Source organism: Ovis aries, chromosome 1, assembly GCF_016772045.2.
Source record: "Ovis aries strain OAR_USU_Benz2616 breed Rambouillet chromosome 1, ARS-UI_Ramb_v3.0, whole genome shotgun sequence".
NCBI classification, from domain to species: Eukaryota; Metazoa; Chordata; class Mammalia; order Artiodactyla; family Bovidae; genus Ovis; species Ovis aries.
The window spans coordinates 265,652,814-265,671,311 of NC_056054.1; the positions used below are offsets into that span (position 1 = coordinate 265,652,814).

Genomic DNA, 18,498 nt, shown 5'->3' on the forward strand with positions numbered 1-18,498 from the left:
AACAGATAGCTAGCCGGCTGCTGCACTTTCCCCTGTGGTTAAATTATGCTCCAAGCTACTGAGTCTCAGGGAAGCTCAGTTCTGCCTGATGACCAGGAATAGCGCTGCAGTAGCCTCTTCCCCCACATCTGACTTTTCTCCCCCATTGTAACAGGAGAAAACTGGCAGAGGTCCGGAGAGACCTCTTGGCCCCACACCTGAAGAGGGCGGCAGTGGCACTTGACCTCGGAGTTTTGCGGTCACTGGCCTTGTGCAGGTGGAGGCCCCAGGCTTGCCCAGCTGCCCTGACGGACCACCAGTGGCTCAAGTGCATTCAAAACTAGTTTTCCCTACCCAGCTATTTTATGTTAGTAGACCTGCTGCTTCGAGTTGCTTATTCCGCTCTGGGACGTGGCACTTCTACAAATGCTTCCCGTCGGTGTGCAAACGTTCTTGGTGCAGCTGTGCAGGAGCCAGTGGGTACAGACGAGAGTCCGCGTTCTGCCCGGCTGCAAGCTTTCACTGCCTCACGGCAAACCCATCGACCACCACCCCCAACCGCTCACCTGGACTCGCTTTTGCTCGCATCCAGGGCGCCCCTGGGGCCGACCCCACCTCCTCCTCCTCCCAACTCGTCCCGACCTGACCCCGCACATGCCGAATGCACCTTCGCGTCCCGCTCCCGGCGCGCCCTCCAGCGCGGGGACTGTGTGGACCGGCTCTTTTCGTCCATGGCTTCGCACTTCAGGGCGGGGGTCTCGTGGTGCGGGCCCCGCCGGGTTTCCCGCTTCTCCCGTCCCACCCAGGTCCCCGGAGCCCACCCCCACCCTGGCGCCGCGTCCCCTCGGTCCTCCGCGTACTACCGGCACGGTTCGGCGCGGCATGCGTGCGCGCGCCCTCCTGCGTCGTGGCGTCGCTCCCCGGCGTGCGCGCGGCCGGCGGCGGGGGCAGTGGGAGGGCGGAGCCGATGCTGGGGGCGGAGGGCGGAGGCTGAGGCGACGGCTGAGGCGGCGGCCGGTCTGGCCGCGCTCCAGGGCGCGCTCGGGGGCGCGCTCGGGGCCGCGCCAGGCCACGGCCAGCGCGCCGCAGCCCCCGGCGCCCGAGCGGAGTCCCGCAGACTCGCTGTCGGAGCCCAGGCGTTGAGCTGCGCCGAGCTGAGCGGCCCGCGGCTGAGGTGAGGCGCGCTGGCGGGGGCGGCGGGGCGGCGGGGTCTGGGGGGACAGCGGGGCTCGGACACCGCGGGCGGACACCACGGCCCGACCACGCTGCCGGGCAGCGCCGGGCAGCGCCGCGGCCGCGTTTATGTAAGCGCCGCCGGGCAGGTGGTGAGGCCACGCCTGGCGTGCGGCTCGAGCGGGACCCGTGCTGCCCCGAGCCCTGTCCGGAGGGCCCGCGGCCGCCCGCGAGGGGAGGCTTCGCCTAGGACGGCCCCGCATCTCCTCCCCGGGCGCCGCATAAGCGCGGGATGCGCTGCGCTGCGCCGCGCCGCGCCGCGCCGCGGGATGGAGGGAGGCTGCGTTCCCAGAGTGAAGCTGCGCCCCGGCGCGTGTACACCGAACCCGGGATGGAGGGGAGCCTGCGCCCTCGGGGACAACCCTGTCCCCTCCCCGGGGGTGCCGTTTCTGCTCCGGATGCGCTGCGCCCTAGGGAGGGAAGGCTGCTCCCGGGACCAGGCTGCGCCCGGGACGGCCCCCGGGCCCCCTTCGGGAGAGCTCCGTGTCCGCGCGGGGTGCCCTGCGCTGCGCAGAGGGGAGAGGCACCCCCAGGGGAGGCTGCGCCCCCGGGGAGGGGAGGCTGCGCCAGGGCGGCCCGCGTCCCCTCTCTAGGGCGCAGTGTCCGCGTGGGATGCTTTTCGCCGCGGGCGTCGCGGGGCGGGGAAGTTCCCCCTGGTGCCGGGCGTCTGAGGCGATTGGGGGCTCGAGGTGAATTCTGTCGTGCTCAGATCTGCAGTAGGAAAATCACCGAGCTGTGAACAGGTCTGGGGGAAGGTGTCAAGATGGGCTGTGGACGCTATAACGGGTGGGAGTCCCAGTATACAGACTGCTGCTGCTGCTGCTGCTGCTCCTGCTAAGTCGCTTCAGTCGTGTCCGACTCTGTGCGACCCCATAGACGGCAGCCCACCAGGCTGCCCCGTCCCTGGGATTCTCCAGGCAAGAACACTGGAGTGGGTTGCCATTTCCTTTTCCAATAGTATACAGACTGGAGAACCTGAAATGTGTTCTAATACCGATTTATATATGCGAGACCCACAGCGCCGTGTTTGGTTCGCAGTTCATATTTTTAGCCAGCAGGTTTGGGCTGTTACTAATGATAAAGGCGTTTATTTATTTATTTTTTCCCCTACACAAGCAATAGTGGTTAGCATTCAGCCCTCTAAATATAAGGAAAACTAGCTTGGTTGTCAGACTTACTTTTCTACTCTTTGTGCCCTAATTGAGATGATGATCAGTTAAGTTTTGAGAATAGAAATATTTATTTACCTCTCTTTAATCTGTCCTAAATTTACAGTATGTTTTACTCCTTCAAAAGGTGCCACCTAGAGCTCCATTTTCCAAAACCTGGGATGTGTTAGGAGCAGTTCCAGCAATGTCTTTTGATACCATGGTTTCTCTGAGGCTGAGATTCCTTTACCTGCTTGCTGAGGGTTTCCCTGAGGGGAAAGGAAGAAGGAAAATGCAAAGGTTGGCTGGTACCCTTCCTCCTGGGTGTGAGAAGTCGCTTCCCTCCCTGCAGGGTCCCTCCAGGGACAGGGTCCCCTCCCCAGGCCACCCAGAGCAGGGCCTGTAAAGTATTGGCTGAGAGCGGCTGAGCTGGGTGGTTAGCCTGCCCTGCTGGGGTGGAGGCAAGGACTGACCCCTGCTTTGCAGGGAGAGCCTTATCTCTGAGTGATGTCTGAATGTTCCTGAGACTGAATGTATTCAGGGACATCTTCAACAAAAATTGAAGCTGTAAGTGGAAGGGGAAAAAAAAAAAAGAGGCCTTTCTGCAGGGGGCAGTGGTGAAAAGAAAATTGGTCCAGCTCTGAGAAAGTGATGACACATGGCTCTGGAGATGCAGCATGCTCATGAGGTCAGTTCTGACCTGGGAGGTGAAGGACGGACAGTTCGCTAGTAACAGCTTCCTCAAGAAACTTCTCAGCTTATAGGCGAATCCAGTCCTCCGTAAATTTACAGGTTGTAAAAGCATCTCAACCACTTTTAGATTGGAGTAGGAACATTCTTTAAATTTATATTTATCTGGTGAACGAATGAAGCAGACTGATTCACTTGGCAGGTATTTATCTGTGTCGTGCTGCTCACTGTTTCAGGATCCTTCGATATAGTGCTGAACAAATTAGGCAGAGTTCAAAAAAGCTTGAAAGCTGGCAGTTTGTTTTACTAAACAGTGTTATAGTATTACATTTTAAAAATTACATCTATACTTTTAGTTATAAAATTTTAAAATGTATACCATTGAAAATTTTATTTATGGATGTGCAAGGAGAGCGTGCATATGCACAAGGCTATAAACACATAAGAAAACCCCATTCCACTCCACGCCCAGCCACTCGGGTCCCTGCCACTGCTGTGGTCATTTACCAGTGGATTGTCCCAGCAGTAGTCAAAATATACATGATTATGTGTATGTTTTAATATAATTTTTCATATCTGCTGAAAGTACTGCAGTGAATTTTTTTTATATATTAGTGTGCAAACAAAATCCACTAATCATTTTTTATTAATGGTCAAAATTCCTTAGCCGTAAGGTTTATTTAAGAGCTGGTTTGTATTCCCTTGAATGCTGTGATGAGCTATGTAAGTACTTAGCACCAAGGAATTTATTTAAATATTTAGGTTGGAGATAGTTAGAAAGTACATTTTCGAGATTAATAGGTGAAGTTATCCAGCCTATAAAAAACTTGTTTAAGAAAAATTGTTGGAGGAATTCCCTGGAGGTGTCAGTGGTTAGGACTTGGCGCTCCCACTGCTGAGGCCCTGAGTTTGATCCCTGGTCAGGGAACTAAGATCCTGCTATACGAGCAGTAGAGCAAAAAAAAAAAAAGTCAATCTTAGTATGAAACTGAAGAGCTAAGAGAGGTCAGATTTTATTGGAAAATTTGATGGTTTTTTGTGTCAGTTTTCTAAACACAAATTTCCGAATCTGAAATTTGGTGTGATAGAAATGCCTGTGTGTGCTAAGTCACTTCAGTCATGTTTGACTCTTTGTGACCCCATGGACTGTAGCCCACCAGGCTCTCATGTCCATGGGATTCTCCAGGCAAGGATACCGGAGTGGGTTACCATGCCCTCCTCCAGGGGATCTTTCCAACCCAGGGCTGGAACCTGCATCTCTTATGTCTCCTGCATTGGCAGGCAAGTTCTTTACCACTAGCGCCCCTGGTAATGCTGCTGCTGAAAAAAAAAAAAAAACCAGAAAAAAAACCTTTATAAAGTATGTTCATAATATGTGAGGTAGGAAAGACAAACACAATTTCATTTAAAAATTGTAAGTTGAAGTCATTAAGATTTTCTTGTTCTGAGAGTGACTTTTCTTTCCAAGGTTATGTTTTGTTTGGAGTGTGGACAGAGGTGTTCACCTGGCCTTGCTGTATTCTTTGTGGTCTGATTGGTACTGCCGGCTGCTCTCCTGTATGTGTGTGCTGTGTTCTAGGAGTGTACCAAAAAACAAGTTTGGTTTTCAGTTTGTCTTTGTGGTGGATTTGGGGGAAGTAGCTGAGAGGGGCCTGGTATTCTTTCGGAGAGTGCAGTGATACTCTGTTTGCATGGAGGGCAGTTTCGTTTCATTCCCATGCTCATCCCACAAATATTTACCATGTGCCAGGTCCTGTTCTAGGTGCTGGAGAGAGGGGAGTAAACACTGCAGGGTAGTTCCTGCCCTCAGGGGTTCACATTCTGGAGGAGACGAGGATCGTAAACCCCAGCTCCAGTCCTAAGTGCTGGCCAGAGAAAAGCATAATTCGAAACGATCCACGCGCCCCAGTGTTCACTGCGGCATAATTTACAGCAGCCAAGACCTGGGAGCAGCCTGAGTGTCCACGGACAGAGGAACGGGTGGAGAGATGTGGTACACGGATACAAGGGAATGTTGCTCAACCATCAAAAAGAACCAAATAATGTCATCTGCAGCAACGTGGCTGGACCTGGAGATTATCGTATCAAGTGAATTGTCAGGCAGAGAAAAACAAATATCATATGGTATCCCTTATATGTGTAGTTAAAAAGAGAGATACGAACGAACTTATTTACAAAACAGAAATAGGTGGCCAGACATAGAAAACAAGACTATGGTTGGTTACTAAAGGGGAAAAGTAGAGGGAGGGACAGGTTAGCAGTTTGGGATTAACATACACACGCTGTATATAAGATAGATAACCAACAAGGGCCTACTTACTGTAGGGCACAGGGAACTTGACTCAATGTTCTGTAATCACCTATATGAGAAAAGAATCTGGAAAAGAATAGATGTATCCATATGTATGAGTGAATCACTTTGCTGTACATCTGATATTAACATATCTTTGTAAATCAACTATATTCCAGTATAAAACTTACAAAGTCCTGAGTGCCATGCCCGGATGGAGATGGGGCTAGCGGCCTGGGAGAGCTGTGGGGAGAGCTCAGGGTGGAGGGAGCTGGGCGCCGCCTGGCTGGGCACTGGTGAAGGGGGTTCTGGACTCACAGGTTGGCCCCATGTCCCAGCTTCCTGTCCTGTGCTGATAATAGCCAGGAGTCCAGTGTGGCCTGGAGGGAGGGAGGGAGGGTGGCAGGAAGTGAGCCCAGAGTCTGGCGGCTGGCTGTGGCTTGCGGAACCTGGCTTGGGGTGTGGAATTTAGATGGTAGTCTCAGCCTTACTGGGGCTGCCGGCCTGCCTGCTTGCCGTCCTCGTCGGCGTCACAGTTTTGGACAACAGATGACACGATCTGCTCTCTTTGAGAAGAATTGCTCTGCCCGTTATACAGCAGTGTTTATTGGGAGCTTGTGGTGTGCCAGGCCATTTAAGCGCTTCACATGTATTAATTAAAGTCTTGGGATCATCTGTAAGGCACGCAGTACTCTCGGTCTCCCACATTGCTGCTGCTGCTGCTAAGTTGCTTCAGTCGTGTCTGACTCTTCGCGACCCCACGGACTGCAGCCTACCAGGCTCCTCTGTCCATGGGATTTTCCAGGCAAGAGTACTGGAGTGCGGTGCCATCGCCTTCTCCGGTCTCCCACATTACGTGTGTGCAAAGCTCGGTGCAGGGAGAGCACAGATCAGGGGCCAAGGGCGGACTCCCCCGTCCCCGCCCGGGGCTAGAGGGGGGCAGCCCAGCCATGGTCACCTGCTGGGGGCTGGCACTAGGGCAGAGGTGCGGAGGTCACCAATTTCGGCATCATTTTGTACTGAATCAGAAAATGCTGCCCATTTGCCTGCGACACAGTGCTTTCCTGTCACTTGTGTGCGTGTGCTCACTTATACCCATTGAAATAGCTTTCAGACTTTACGAATAGACTTTTAAAACCATGCCAGTCTCACTTTGATGTAGAAGGAAAATGAAAGTGAAATAAAGTAATTATAAAATTGCGTTTCACCTTTAGAATTTAGTTCCTCCAAGTCGGCGCCGTGGTTGGGTGCGCTGTACTGTCACCATCTGTTGCCTGAACGGAGTCTGTCTCGACTGTACCACTGCTGTCTCTGGGGTGCGTCCAAGCTTCGGGAGTCTGGGTGCTTTCTGTCCTACCAGCAGGTGTTAAGGAGAGGTTTTTGGTCCTTGAATGATTTGTGGACTGACCCGTTGACAGGTTAGGGAGTTCCTTCAGCCATGCCTCCTCGAGGAACTGCTGGGCTTGAGTGACTGCTCAGCCCCCACCCCACCTCAAAGTCGCGACAGCGTGCCCTGGCGTGTTTGCTGGTGGGCTGCCAGACTCTGAGGTGGAACAGCCCAGAAACGCCCCCAGGTGCTGGCCGGCAGAGCAGCCAGCCAGCGGAGCTGTGAGACACGGGTGGGTCTCTGACCCTGGCCCGCCGGCCATGTCAGCCTGTGCTCCCTCTGCCGCCGTCCAGCGCTGCAGTTTTCTCTCCCATAGATTGGGAGGAATGGCAGCACCTGGTCCTCCGTGGCCCGCGGGTTGATAGCCAAGCTGATGTAAAGGGCCTGAAACAGTATTTCACTGCCAGAACTTAGAAGGGTTTATTCTTGTTATCTTTGTGATCAGTCATTGAGTGGAGGTGTGTGGGTCTGCGCAGAAATTTAGGGTTGGGTTCAAGGAGAGGCTGGGGGTCATTTGTATGTTGCTGGTGTTTGAGACTATAGGCTGGGCCCTGGGTGTAGACAGGAGGGTGAGGACTGAGCCTGGGGGCTTTGGGTCCACAGAGGAGGAGGGTCTGGGGTTTGATAAGAGGCGGTGGCCTGTGGTGGGTGGAGAGCATCAGGTGTGGAGGACCCCCAGGAGGGGCCAGAGTAACGGGACAGTGACTGGAGGGTTGTGGGCTCAAGGGAGCTTTTATTGTTAATTTTCAGGTAGAGTGAGTGTTGTGTGTCCTGGGGCTGATAGGATAGATTTCTAGCAGAGGGTAAGCGGCCAGGGTGGAGTGGCAGGGCGGCACAGCCACCCTCCCCACCCCCCCCACCCCCTCCCAGAGCAAGGCGGGACTTCTGTGCGTGGGAGTCTCCGAGAATATTGCTAAGAGACACACTGCCCCTTTGAAAGGAGGGCATAAAATAAAATATAATTTTGTGCTCAGTCCAGGAACCTTGGGAACTGTGCTGTAGGACTTAGGATCTAGTTTCTTATTAGCTTGTGGTGCTAAACATACCTTGGGGCATCCTTACAGAAAGATACATGTGGAAATGGCATTTTTCTTTATTAAAAATATTCACTTGTCTCTAGAAGTATCATTAATTCAACTAGAAGTTGGCACCTTTATTCACCAAATCCAGTCCTGCGCAGAGGACTAACCAGACTTGGCTTCTGGTTTACCCCTTATTTGTCTGAAAGCTCTCCAGGGAGGTGCGTCGGAGCCAGCTGCCCCCACTGCCTGGAGGCTGGCGCTGTTGCTCTGGGCCCTGTGGGCTGAAGCTCCCCTGAGGCAGCAGCGTTCACTTCCAGTTGCCTGGTGAAATGGTAGAACATCTTCCCTGCGTGTTGATTTGTACTGTGTGTGGTTATTTGGGGTTTTTAGGTTTGGAGTTCCGAAATGTCAGCCTTCTCAGTGGTTCAGTCAATAGGATGAAACACACGAGGCCCCCCGACCCCTTGTCCTCAGGCCGTGGGGGAGCCGGGGGGGAGCTGGTCATGTCCCCCTGCCCTCTGTGGATGTGGAGGTTTGGCTGGGGACCTTCTCCAGCCAGACTCGTGGAGGGGGACACTCTCTGCCTCTGAGAGCCAGCCTTCCTGTGGAACAAGCCAGCCTTCCTGTGGGACGACCCAGCCAGGTGGAAGTGGTGGGCAGACACCCTGCCCCAACATGGAGGCCACTTTTCAGAGTGACTGAGGGAGGCCGGCAGCCTCCATCGGGCTGTGTGTGGGGATGCCAGCCGTAGGGGCTCTCCTGGGCCTGGGAAGGGCCTGCAGAGAGGGGCGAGGGGCCCTGGAGCAGGGCAGGAGGCTGTGGCGGAGAACAGACTTGGCTGGAGCCGTGTGGGGCTGCTGGGGAGGAGGGACAGAGGTGTCTGCAGTCAGCAGGGTTTGCTGACCCAGGGGCCTGGGAGGCAGGGTCCAGGAGGGTTAAGAAGGGTTCTTGGAGCTGTGGATCCGATGCCGCTGAGGCCAGAGGGTCCGAGGTGGGGAATCTCAGTCGTGGACGTCAGCTTATGGTGGCTTCGGTTTGAGTCTGTACCTCACTTCCCCCTGCTGTGAGGTGTGCAGAGTATTTATTTGTACATACTTAGGTGTGATCTGTAGACATAACACGCATTGTTTGTGAAAGGCAGGCACGTGTGTGCTTACCCTTCTGTGGGGCAGGACTTTGCTTCCGTCAGCCATTCCTCACAGTAGATGTTTCACTGCGCCTATTTTTCCAGTCGGGAACTGGCAGAAGAGGCTCAGTAACTTCTTGGGAAAGCGGAATAATTTAATTTTGTTATTATTATTAATAACTTAATAATATTTAGCTGATATTTATTAAGTTCCTGCTATGTGTCAGGTGTGGTGGAACCAGTTTAATCTCGTTTACTCCTGATGGTAATCTCAGAAGATTCCCGTTCTGTGGAACCATGGTTGTCCCCTCTTACCTGGCTCACCTGAGTAGCTACCTTACAGCCTCCCCTCCATTCCCCCCTGCCCTCCCCACTCCTCCCCTCTCCCTGTCCGTTCTTGACCAGCAGCCAGATTCAAGCCTGCAGTAGAGCCCTGTACCTGCCCCCATCTCAGGCCTCCTCTCCTGCCCTCCCCTCTGGCCACCCCCTCCAGCTGTCCCATGGCTTCCCTCCTCCATGCCCTTCCCTCCCCCTCCCCACTGCTGTGGGCCCTTCAGTCTGTTCTGTTCATCTGCACCCGCCCCCTCCTTTTACCAGCCTGCCTGGCAGAGTGGAGGCCTCAGGAAGGCAGGGATCTTAATTCTGTCTTTATCCTAAGGGCCCAGAACAGTGCCTGGCAGATAGAGGCACTTACCAATGTTTGTTGAATGAATGAATAAGTTTTTCTTACTTGCAGTGTAGGTAGTAGAATCCGAAACGAGGCTGTCTGCCTCTGAAAATATATTTTTTTCCACCCGAGCATACTGCACCCCCAGCTGCACCCCTCCCCCCAATGGCTCCCATTGTACTTGGTGAATCAGTCATATATTTACGGCCCATATGTCTGTGTTATCTCCAGATTTCTGTGCTTTTCTTTGTAGAACAGAAACATTTACAAAACATTCAAACTTGTTCTGAAACTATCAAGTGCAATATAGCAGTTAATCTGTTGAAAACACGGAGTTCTCAACTTGAAAAAAAAAATAGCTCTGTTCTGCTAACCCCTTTCAGGTGACGGATTGAAATGCATCCTCATAAGAACTAACAGTATCCGTTGTAGAGAAGTGATATTCCTAACTACATCCTGATGAAAATGAGGATACTTTGAATAATTCTGGGAGATTTCAGAAAAGCAGCCAAATAAAATGAAGTAGATTCATGGTGGAGGCTCAAAGGGTTTAAAGGTTGGGAGGAACGTCGTGTAAGAGCTGTTTGGCAGGGGGGCCAGTGGTAGGGGGTACCGGAATGGGGCGCTGGCACTTGGTCCAGCCCCACTCCCACGTGGTGGGCTGCTCCTGCGTCTTTTTCGCAGGTCCTTCAGTGTAAAGGGGTGGTTGTGCTGGCGATGTCCACGGTCATGCTGTTCTTAGAAAGCTGTTGTACTGGGAGTCAGATGACAAATTCTGAGTGCTCTGAGGGTCCTTCAGTCAGCTGTCAACAAGTGTTTGTCAAGAACAGCCCTGTGAGGATAGCACGGGGTGCCAGTCACCCAGCGACTATGGATGCACGAGACCCTGGGCTCGGCATGAGGCGTCCTGTCACCTCCCGGACCCGCAGCTTTCCTGAAGGAGGGCCAGGAGGGGTTCAGGACACAGGACTAGGGCAGAGTCCTGGGTTCTAACTCGCCAAGGAAACACCGGTCTCTGGGATGTCCCGATGACCCCATCTCTTGTTTTTTCAGTCTCTGGGGACAAGACTAGATTGTACTCCGTCACTTCTGACTCTGTGCGACACCATGGCCCATAGTCCTCCAGGCTCGTCTGTCCACGGGATTCTCCGGGCAAGGATACTGGAGTGCTGGGGAGGCCGGATGAGCCTTGTCTCTATTTTCTCAGTCTCTGGGGATGAGACTGTATTAGTTGTTGAATTAAATTGGGTGAGGATTGGGTTTTCGGGTTTTCACGGTGATGCTTTCTACTCTTTAATTTTACCCTCCAGTGAAACGAAGGGTATTGATGACATTTCCGCAGGAAAAGCAGGTGCTGTGTGACCCGGCCAGTGCCCCTTGAGTTCTCCGTGGGCTATTAGCCCTGGGCGTGGGCAGCACAGCTGGGAAGGAGGCGCTTAATGGCTTTCAGCATTTCTCTCTGAAAGCCTCACTGTAGGAAAAGCAGGGCTTTTCCTTCAGTTCACCAGGGCTTTGAGCCACACACACACTAGCCGAGTAGCTGGGTAAGGTGCTCAGGACTTGTGGGGCAGAGCTCTGCTGGGAGCAGCTGGGGAGGGAAGTGCTGCGTGGCCGGTGTGTGCTATTCATGGGCACAAACCCCAGGAGCCTGCCCAGCCTCACTGGTTGGGGAAAGAAGCCATACAGATGGACAGATGGTGCGCACAGTCAGCCTGTGGCCTGTGTGTCCATCTTCAAGTGCTTGGAGGTCATGGGCAGAAGTCCAGGGACTGGCAGGCCCTGGGGAAGCTTTGCTTTCTTCGCTTTAAAAGCTAGCGTGAGCTTCACCCTCAGTAAGTGGACAAATCAGCGATTTTCATGAATTTCTGAGTTGTGCAACTAGTACCACAGTCCAGTTTTAAAACGTTGCCATCACCCCAGAGTGCCCCTTGTGTCTGTGGTTAATTCCTATTCCCACCTCCAGCCGTGGGCAACCACTGATCTGCTTTCTGTTTCTCTAAATGTGCCTTTTCTGAGCATTTCATATAAATAGAATCGTGTAACATGGAGTCTTTTGAATCAGGCTTCTTTCGCCTCACATGACTCTTTTGGGGTTCGCCTGTGCTGTAGGTGGATCAGTGATTTGTTCCTTTTAGTTGTCGACTAGGACTCTGCTGCATGAGGGTCACACGCCTGTATTACCCTCCGCCAGGGACAGGTATTGGATGCTTTCTGCCTTTTGCTTCTGTGAACAGTGTGCTCTGAGTGTTAGCGGCTGCATTTCTGTGGAAATCGGCACTTGGGTGGGGTTAGGATGATGGCACATCTGCTCTCGGGACCCCAGGCACACTCAGGCTTGTCCCTGCGAGGGGCCCTGAGTGTCCGGAGCAGTAAGGACCCGTTACTTCTGTGATGAAGTACTGTGATGTGATGATGCCCTCGGGGCTGAGTGTGGGGCTGAGGAACCCTTCCCAGTGTCTGTCTGGCTTTTCCTTTCACTCAAGAGAAGCCGTCCAGCAGGAACTCTGAGGTTTGTTAAAACCCACACCAGGCCTGCAGACACCACGGGCTTCATGCTTTGACCCTGCAGTCCTCTTCTAGGAATTCAGCCCAAGGACACACTGCTAATAAGATGGAAATATAGATGGAAGTGACCTAACTGTGCAGTCAGGGGCAGGCAGATGGGCGCTAGGTGACCACACCGTAATGAGCTATGTGGAGGTGTCGGTCTCTGATCTGAGGCGATTTCCAGAACATACAGGAAGGGAGTTGGGCCAAGCACTGGAGCGTGGCCAGTGAGCGCCCTTCAAGTGAGCAAACATATATCTGTGCCTTCGTGCGGAAGGGACACCAAAAAGGAAAGCCAGGGCGAGCAGGGTGGGGCCCCGGCTGGTGGGAAGGAGAGGGGACACAGGAGGATGCTTCTCTGAGCAACCCTCTCAGTACAGCCCAAGTCTGGGAACCACAGATGCCAAGACAAAATAAATGAGTGTCAGCCAGGATGTGCGGGACCCGGAATGGAACACAGACAGAAAGAACCAAAGCTCCATGTAGGACAGTCACGGAGCTACAGTGGGGGTGGGGAAGGATTAGCTGGGTTTTCGAAAACAAACTTTTCTGGGTTCTGTAAGGCCACAGACAAAAAGGGCTGCACACCATCTGTCCCTCTAACTCTCCCAGCGCCAGGTTAGTGGTGCAGCGTTCACAAACGTGGGACAGCCAGTGTGTGGTAGGGACGGGATCCGGGAGGAAGGTGCAGACAAGGGGAGGGGATGGAGGAGCCTGGGCACTGGGCTGGAAGTAGGTGTCATTGTGCACAGATGGGCAGAGAGAATAAATGTCAGAGCCCAGGCCACTCAGCTCCTCAGCCAATCCCCCAAGGACAGTCGGGCTCTCCCAAGCAGAGAAGCAGGGCTCCTCCAAGAAGATGCGACTGGAAGCCCTAGGTGCAGGAAGCAAGGAGGAGCCCAGAAGGGACCGGCCCACATGGAGGGGGTGGGGCAGAGCTGGTGAGTCTGAGCAAGGACCTCCATGGCGATGGCGTGGCTCATAATCCATAGAATAAAGTAAAGCCCATCACTCCATGCTGGTGCGTGTAAGCAGCAGTCAGTAAGCAAGGAGAGGGGAACAGCTAAGCAACGGGGAAGGAGTGAAGACACAGAATCACCGAGAGGCAGACACCAGGGTAATAATTACTTTAGGCAGGGCTCAGGACTGATGCTAAATAAGTGAGAGTTTGAGGAGAAACAGGATATTTGTCTCGTCTCAAAGTATCTGTTCCCCAAGTTACTTATTTATTGAAAAGGGAAAAGCAGTAACTTTAGAGTGGAGAGAGCCAGCAAGACACCACCCCACCCGATGATCTGGGCAGTGTCACCCGTGATAAGACAGGTCACCCTTGTGCCCTCCCTCCTGCTTGGGCATGGGCACAGTGCAGGCCCCGCCCCACAGAGGATGTCCCCAAAACACCAGGCCAGGCCCTTCACATCACGAGAGCCCGGGCGGTTGAGGGGGTCTCGGCCTGGAGGGGCCTCAGGAGATGGGGCAGCGTGTGTGGTCCTAACTCTGTCCCAGGGGAGGGTCAGTGTTGTCTCAATGAGAAGTTCTCATGCCTTCTTACCAGAAGTTCTGGCCATCTGGACGAGGCATGGAGCATTCTGGAGACACGTGACCTGCACCCTCAGCAGAGGGGCATGGCTCTTCCCAAAGTGGGAGCATCGAGATAGCCTGGACCCAGTGGGCAGAGACCCTGTGACCCAGAGGCAGTGACCTCCAGAGGCGCAGGTAGGGACTTCTCAGCAGCAGGAAGGTTGTCCTGGGTAGTTCTTGATCTTTTGATTTTATTATTTTTTCTAAAATGAAGTGAAAGTCGCCCAGTCATGTCCAACTCTTTGCGACCCCATGGGATTCTCCAGATCAGAATACTGGAGTGGGTAGAGTTTCCCTTCCCCAGGGGATCTTCCCAACCCAGAGATCGAACCCAGGTCCCCTGCGTTGCAGGCGGATCTGTACCAGCTGAGCCACAAGGGAAGCCCATTTTTTCCGAAGAAAAATTTAACATTTTTAAATGTTCAGGTTTGTCAGCCTTTTCCTTTATGACTTGGTTTTGAATCTGCCTGAGAACACTTTCCTGTTTCAGGAGCCGTTCTTCTTCCAGGAGTCTGCTGGTGTTTTCCACACAGCCTATTAATCCACATGAAATCTGCTTCTGTACAGTCTGAGGCCAGGATCTAATATCTTTGGTTGGCTAGCCAGTTGCCTCAGTTGTTGCTTGCTCTGCCCTTTGCCCAGTGTTCAGAAAAGCCATTGTATCCTGACTAAATTTATTTAATTTGCTATTTAACTTGCTATTTGTTTTAATGTTTTCTCTCTTTTAGAATGTGTCTCTTCTCTCCCCCTTGTCCTGTGTGCTTTTGAGACATGGTGTGCACACTGTGAGGTACCTGCAGGACTGTGCTGATCGATGTTCAACAGATGGTTTTTTTTTTGGTGCTGGTGCTGGTGTAAAAAGCCCTGATTTGTAGCATTTGCCAATTTCCGTGGCGTAAATCTTCTCACCATCGCCTGTTTCAGGATACTGACGAGCTATTGGCTGGTGGTCCTGAGATATAATAGTTCTCTCGATCTGGTAGGAGCTGGCCCAGCTGCCCAGTTTGGTGGGCAGCCTGCTGACTGATGACCACACCCATGTGGCTCAAGGGACCATCTCAGACACCATCTGTGCTTCCTGGCCATCCACACTGGCACCCATGCCCTCGGTCTCACCTTAGTCACCCAGGGTCCTTGCCCCGTCTGGAGCCCCGGCATTCTTTCCTGCATTCACAGCTCCTCTCTCCCACCGGCCACCTCGTGTAGAAAAGGTAAGACATTGGGTCACAGTGAGCTCTGCTGAAGAATTGAACATTGGACTCATGATTACTATTGTGGCACCAACTTTACTAGAAAACAGTGAGGGTTCTCTGATAGTAACTTTCTTTAAATCTGAGGGGTTGCTAGCATGTTATAATCATGCAGCTTTTCATCTTCCTTAGTATTAATTAGGGCCTTTTCCCTTCATTTATTTGTTCAGTCATTCAGCGGGCATTTTATGAACATCCACCCGTGTCAGGCATTTGGGTGCCAAAGGTAGAGCAGTGAGTAAAAGGCTCAGTCTCTTTCTTCATAGTGGGCTTCACCAGTGGCACAGTTGATAAAGAATCTGCCTGCATTCCAGGAGCCACGGAGATGTGGGTTCGATCCCTGGGTCGGGAGGATCCCCTGGAGGACGACACGGCAGCCCACTCTAGTATTCTTGCCTGGAGAATCTCATGGACCGAGGAGCCTGGCAGGCTATGGTCCATGGGGCTGCAGAGTTGGACGTGACTGTGCAACGGAGCACGCGTTTACTCTTTCTTCATAGAGCCCAAGCTCTGATATGCCTTTCAGTTGTGTGTTTTTCTGATCTGGTCATCTTTGTGAGTTTTCTCCTTAGACATCCACTTGTCTTTGCCGCGGGTGCTATCTTAAATCAACCCTAAATTAATCCAGTTTCTTCCACTGCTCCGGTTTTGAAATTCCCTGCTTCGATGCTAGTTGACATTACCTTAACCACTTATACAGCAATTTATACTTTTACCAAAATCTCACCAGGAAGAGCTGAAGAATTGCATCTGGTGACTTTTATATTAGGAAAGATCAGTGTTTTTAAAGGGTTTGGTCAGTAGACTAATTGAAGAGGTTTAGTGAAGTGACTTTCTTTATGGTGTGTGGCCTGTTGTCCGAGGAGGAGCCGGGGACGAGCTGGTGGTCTTCCGCAACAGTTCTGGTTGGGGGGGCAGGTGTCCACGGGCTGCTCCCCACCACCATGGTCTCATCTCACTCTGGACAGCATCAGGGTGTATGGGGCTGTGCCTTGGCAGCTCGGCTGCTCTGAGGGGGGCAGCCCAGCCACCGATCCTTGTTAGACGTTCACTGGGAGCTCTGGAACCAGGCGAGGTGGAGGAGGTGGGGGCCAGGTCCCTGTGCCCCATGGGTTACAGGCCAGGAGAGAGGAGGCTCCTGTGGGGAGGAGGAGCAAGAGGACCTAGATCCAGAGCAGTCGGCCTGGGGGCAGCTGGAAAATTAGGGTGCAGCCAGAGGGCCTTGCCAGTTTACCTCCCCGCCTCCACTAAGCTGATGGTTGGGGTTTCAATCCTTTGCATAATTAGTTTGACTTTAATTTAAAAGTCAGCATTTCATTTTAATAAGAAAAATCATTTGTAGTTTATTTATTCAGGATCTTAAAAGACCTCAGAGATCAACTTTGCTGCCCCTCCAGGAGGACATGAGGAAGTCAGATGTGTGAAAGAACAGCATGGGTAGGCCTTGGCTCCTGGCCCCTGAGTGTCTGTCTGCACAGAGGAACCTCCAGGGAAGCACGGGTCACTCTGCTGCCGGCTGTCAGTCCAGAGGTGTGGTCTGGCCCTCAGTGTCAAGGATGGACAGAACCTCCGAGAACCTCCTTCTGCCATGGGTGACTTGTGACCATTAATAAACGCTCTGTGAGCTGGCTCTCCTTTCTCTTCTGACTGTATTGCAACTGGCTGATGAGGAGGATTTACTGTAAAAATGGATGTGATGGAAAGCATTTTTCATGGGATTAAATATATTTTGGTGGAGGTATAGCTACACCTTGGAATTCAGTCTTTGAAAGTAACAATTCTGGAGGTGCAGGCTTAATCTGAAAGTTGAATCCTCACAGACTACCTTTAAATCTTAGAATTCAAGAACCCTTGTCAGAAGTAATTTTCCATTGTTGTGGTCCTATTGGATTTTTAAATGGATACATCTTATTTACTTGTACTTAAATGTATAAGTCAGATACTAATAGTATCACAGAATATGAAAACAAAACATCCTTCTATAGATACCAGAAGAATGGACGAGTTAGGGATTGTACCAGACACAGCAGATGGGGAGATTGATGAGGCTCTAATATTAGGCTCAAACCTAACTCTTGTGTCCTTATTTAAAGTGTCTTGGTGGGTAGAGCCTCTCAGTACTGTGGAGTGGCAGTCATTCATCACCATACATTTGTATTCTTGGTTCTTTTTCTTGAAGGTGGATCCAGGGTCCTAGAGATGTCGAAACCACTGTCACCTTGAGTTCCCTAAAGCTGAGGAAATCTTTGTCCTGCTTCCTAGAGACCATGAGGTAGTCTGTTACGGGCCTCTGACACCCTTCTGGGGAGTCTCAGATTGCCCCCACCCCTGAGTTCACACAATAGGCACAATGAAAGCCAGGAAACCGAGGCTCTGAGATAAGTAAGGTCTCTGGGAGGAAGGAAGCTTGGCTCCCGACACCCTGTGGGGCCACACCTACCTGCACGTGACTCTGGCCAAGAGGGACCTCGAGACCCTGGCTGCTGGGCTCTGCTGGGCACGGAGGTGGGGGCAGCTGCTGGAGGCTGGCCTCCTTCCCACTTCCTGGGCGGCTCCGGAGCTGGACCCGGGCCGTGGGGCCCTCTTACACCCTGGGCACTGCTGTCCTGGGGTGGCTCCCCTCCTGTTCACCACTTTCCAGACCTGCTGGCATCCCTGGCTATCAGTTGGAAGAGAGAGAAGTGGGACCTCTCATGGTGCTTCCTTCGGAGCCCCCCTCTGCTGTCTCTGACTCTGTGGCCCTGGGACCAGCCTTGCCCTCCATGGGGAGGCTCGGTGGGCATGCTCAGGTCTGCGGTCTCACAGTGAGGGCACAGCCACTCCTGGGAGGAGGCCCTGGGACCTGGGGCCTGGGGAGGTACAGGCCTAGTCTGGGAGTGCAGGGTACAGGCAGGCCTCCTGGATTTCTCAGTCAGTCCGGAATCTCCTTCCTCCATGCCCTTCCTGCTGGGCACCTTGGGGCTGGGCTTCATGTCCCCGCTGTACACAGGGCCCAGAAGAGGTTTGATACAATCTGATGAAATAACTTGCCTTCCGGCATTTCATAGGACAATCTTTTTAGTTGCCTTCTCAACTTGTGACTCATCTGAGTATTTGTATTGCTCTACATGATTGCAACATTTTTATTCAAAGCATTCTTAGAGGTGGTATCTTGTTTTTAGTATATAATGTCTTTTTTGTTAAGATGAGTTTCCGGTGATTTCGTATATAAAAAGCGAGGCTCTTTTCTGAAATGGAATAAATCAAATGATTTGTTCAGAAATGTCCAGAAGCAGGTTTCACAGCTCCGAGACCAGCTGGGCTTAAACACAGTCTTTAATGTGTCTCATTAAAGGCCCAGAAGAGCGGCCGGAGCAGGGCCGCTCTCCTGTCTTTATCGAGGGCGGGGCTTCCCGAGGGCTGTAGCCTGCTTTGGGCCAATGCTGGCTTGTTGTCTGAAATCACCTTTAAGTTGGGGGATCTTTCAGTGAAGTTTGGAAAGCTTTGGCTTCGTTCCCTGGGGTGCTTTTGAACTGTGGATTGGGCGGATAACCTGCTTCGGATGGTTTGCCTCCACTGCCACCAAATGCCCCACTGCT

At 52.5% G+C, this 18,498-nt stretch overlaps 1 protein-coding gene across 4 annotated transcripts in view; it reads left to right on the top strand.

Annotated features, from left to right (window-relative positions):
- The first annotated feature begins 957 nt into the window (after positions 1-957).
- ADARB1 (adenosine deaminase RNA specific B1) overlaps positions 958-18,498 on the top strand; it is a 113,517-nt gene continuing 95,976 nt past the window's right edge. For all 4 annotated transcript variants that reach the window (XM_042237801.2, XM_042237811.2, XM_042237804.2 and 1 more), the window contains exon 1: positions 958-1,153. The gene's annotated coding sequence lies outside the window, so the exon portion shown is untranslated. The remainder of the gene's footprint in view (positions 1,154-18,498) is intronic.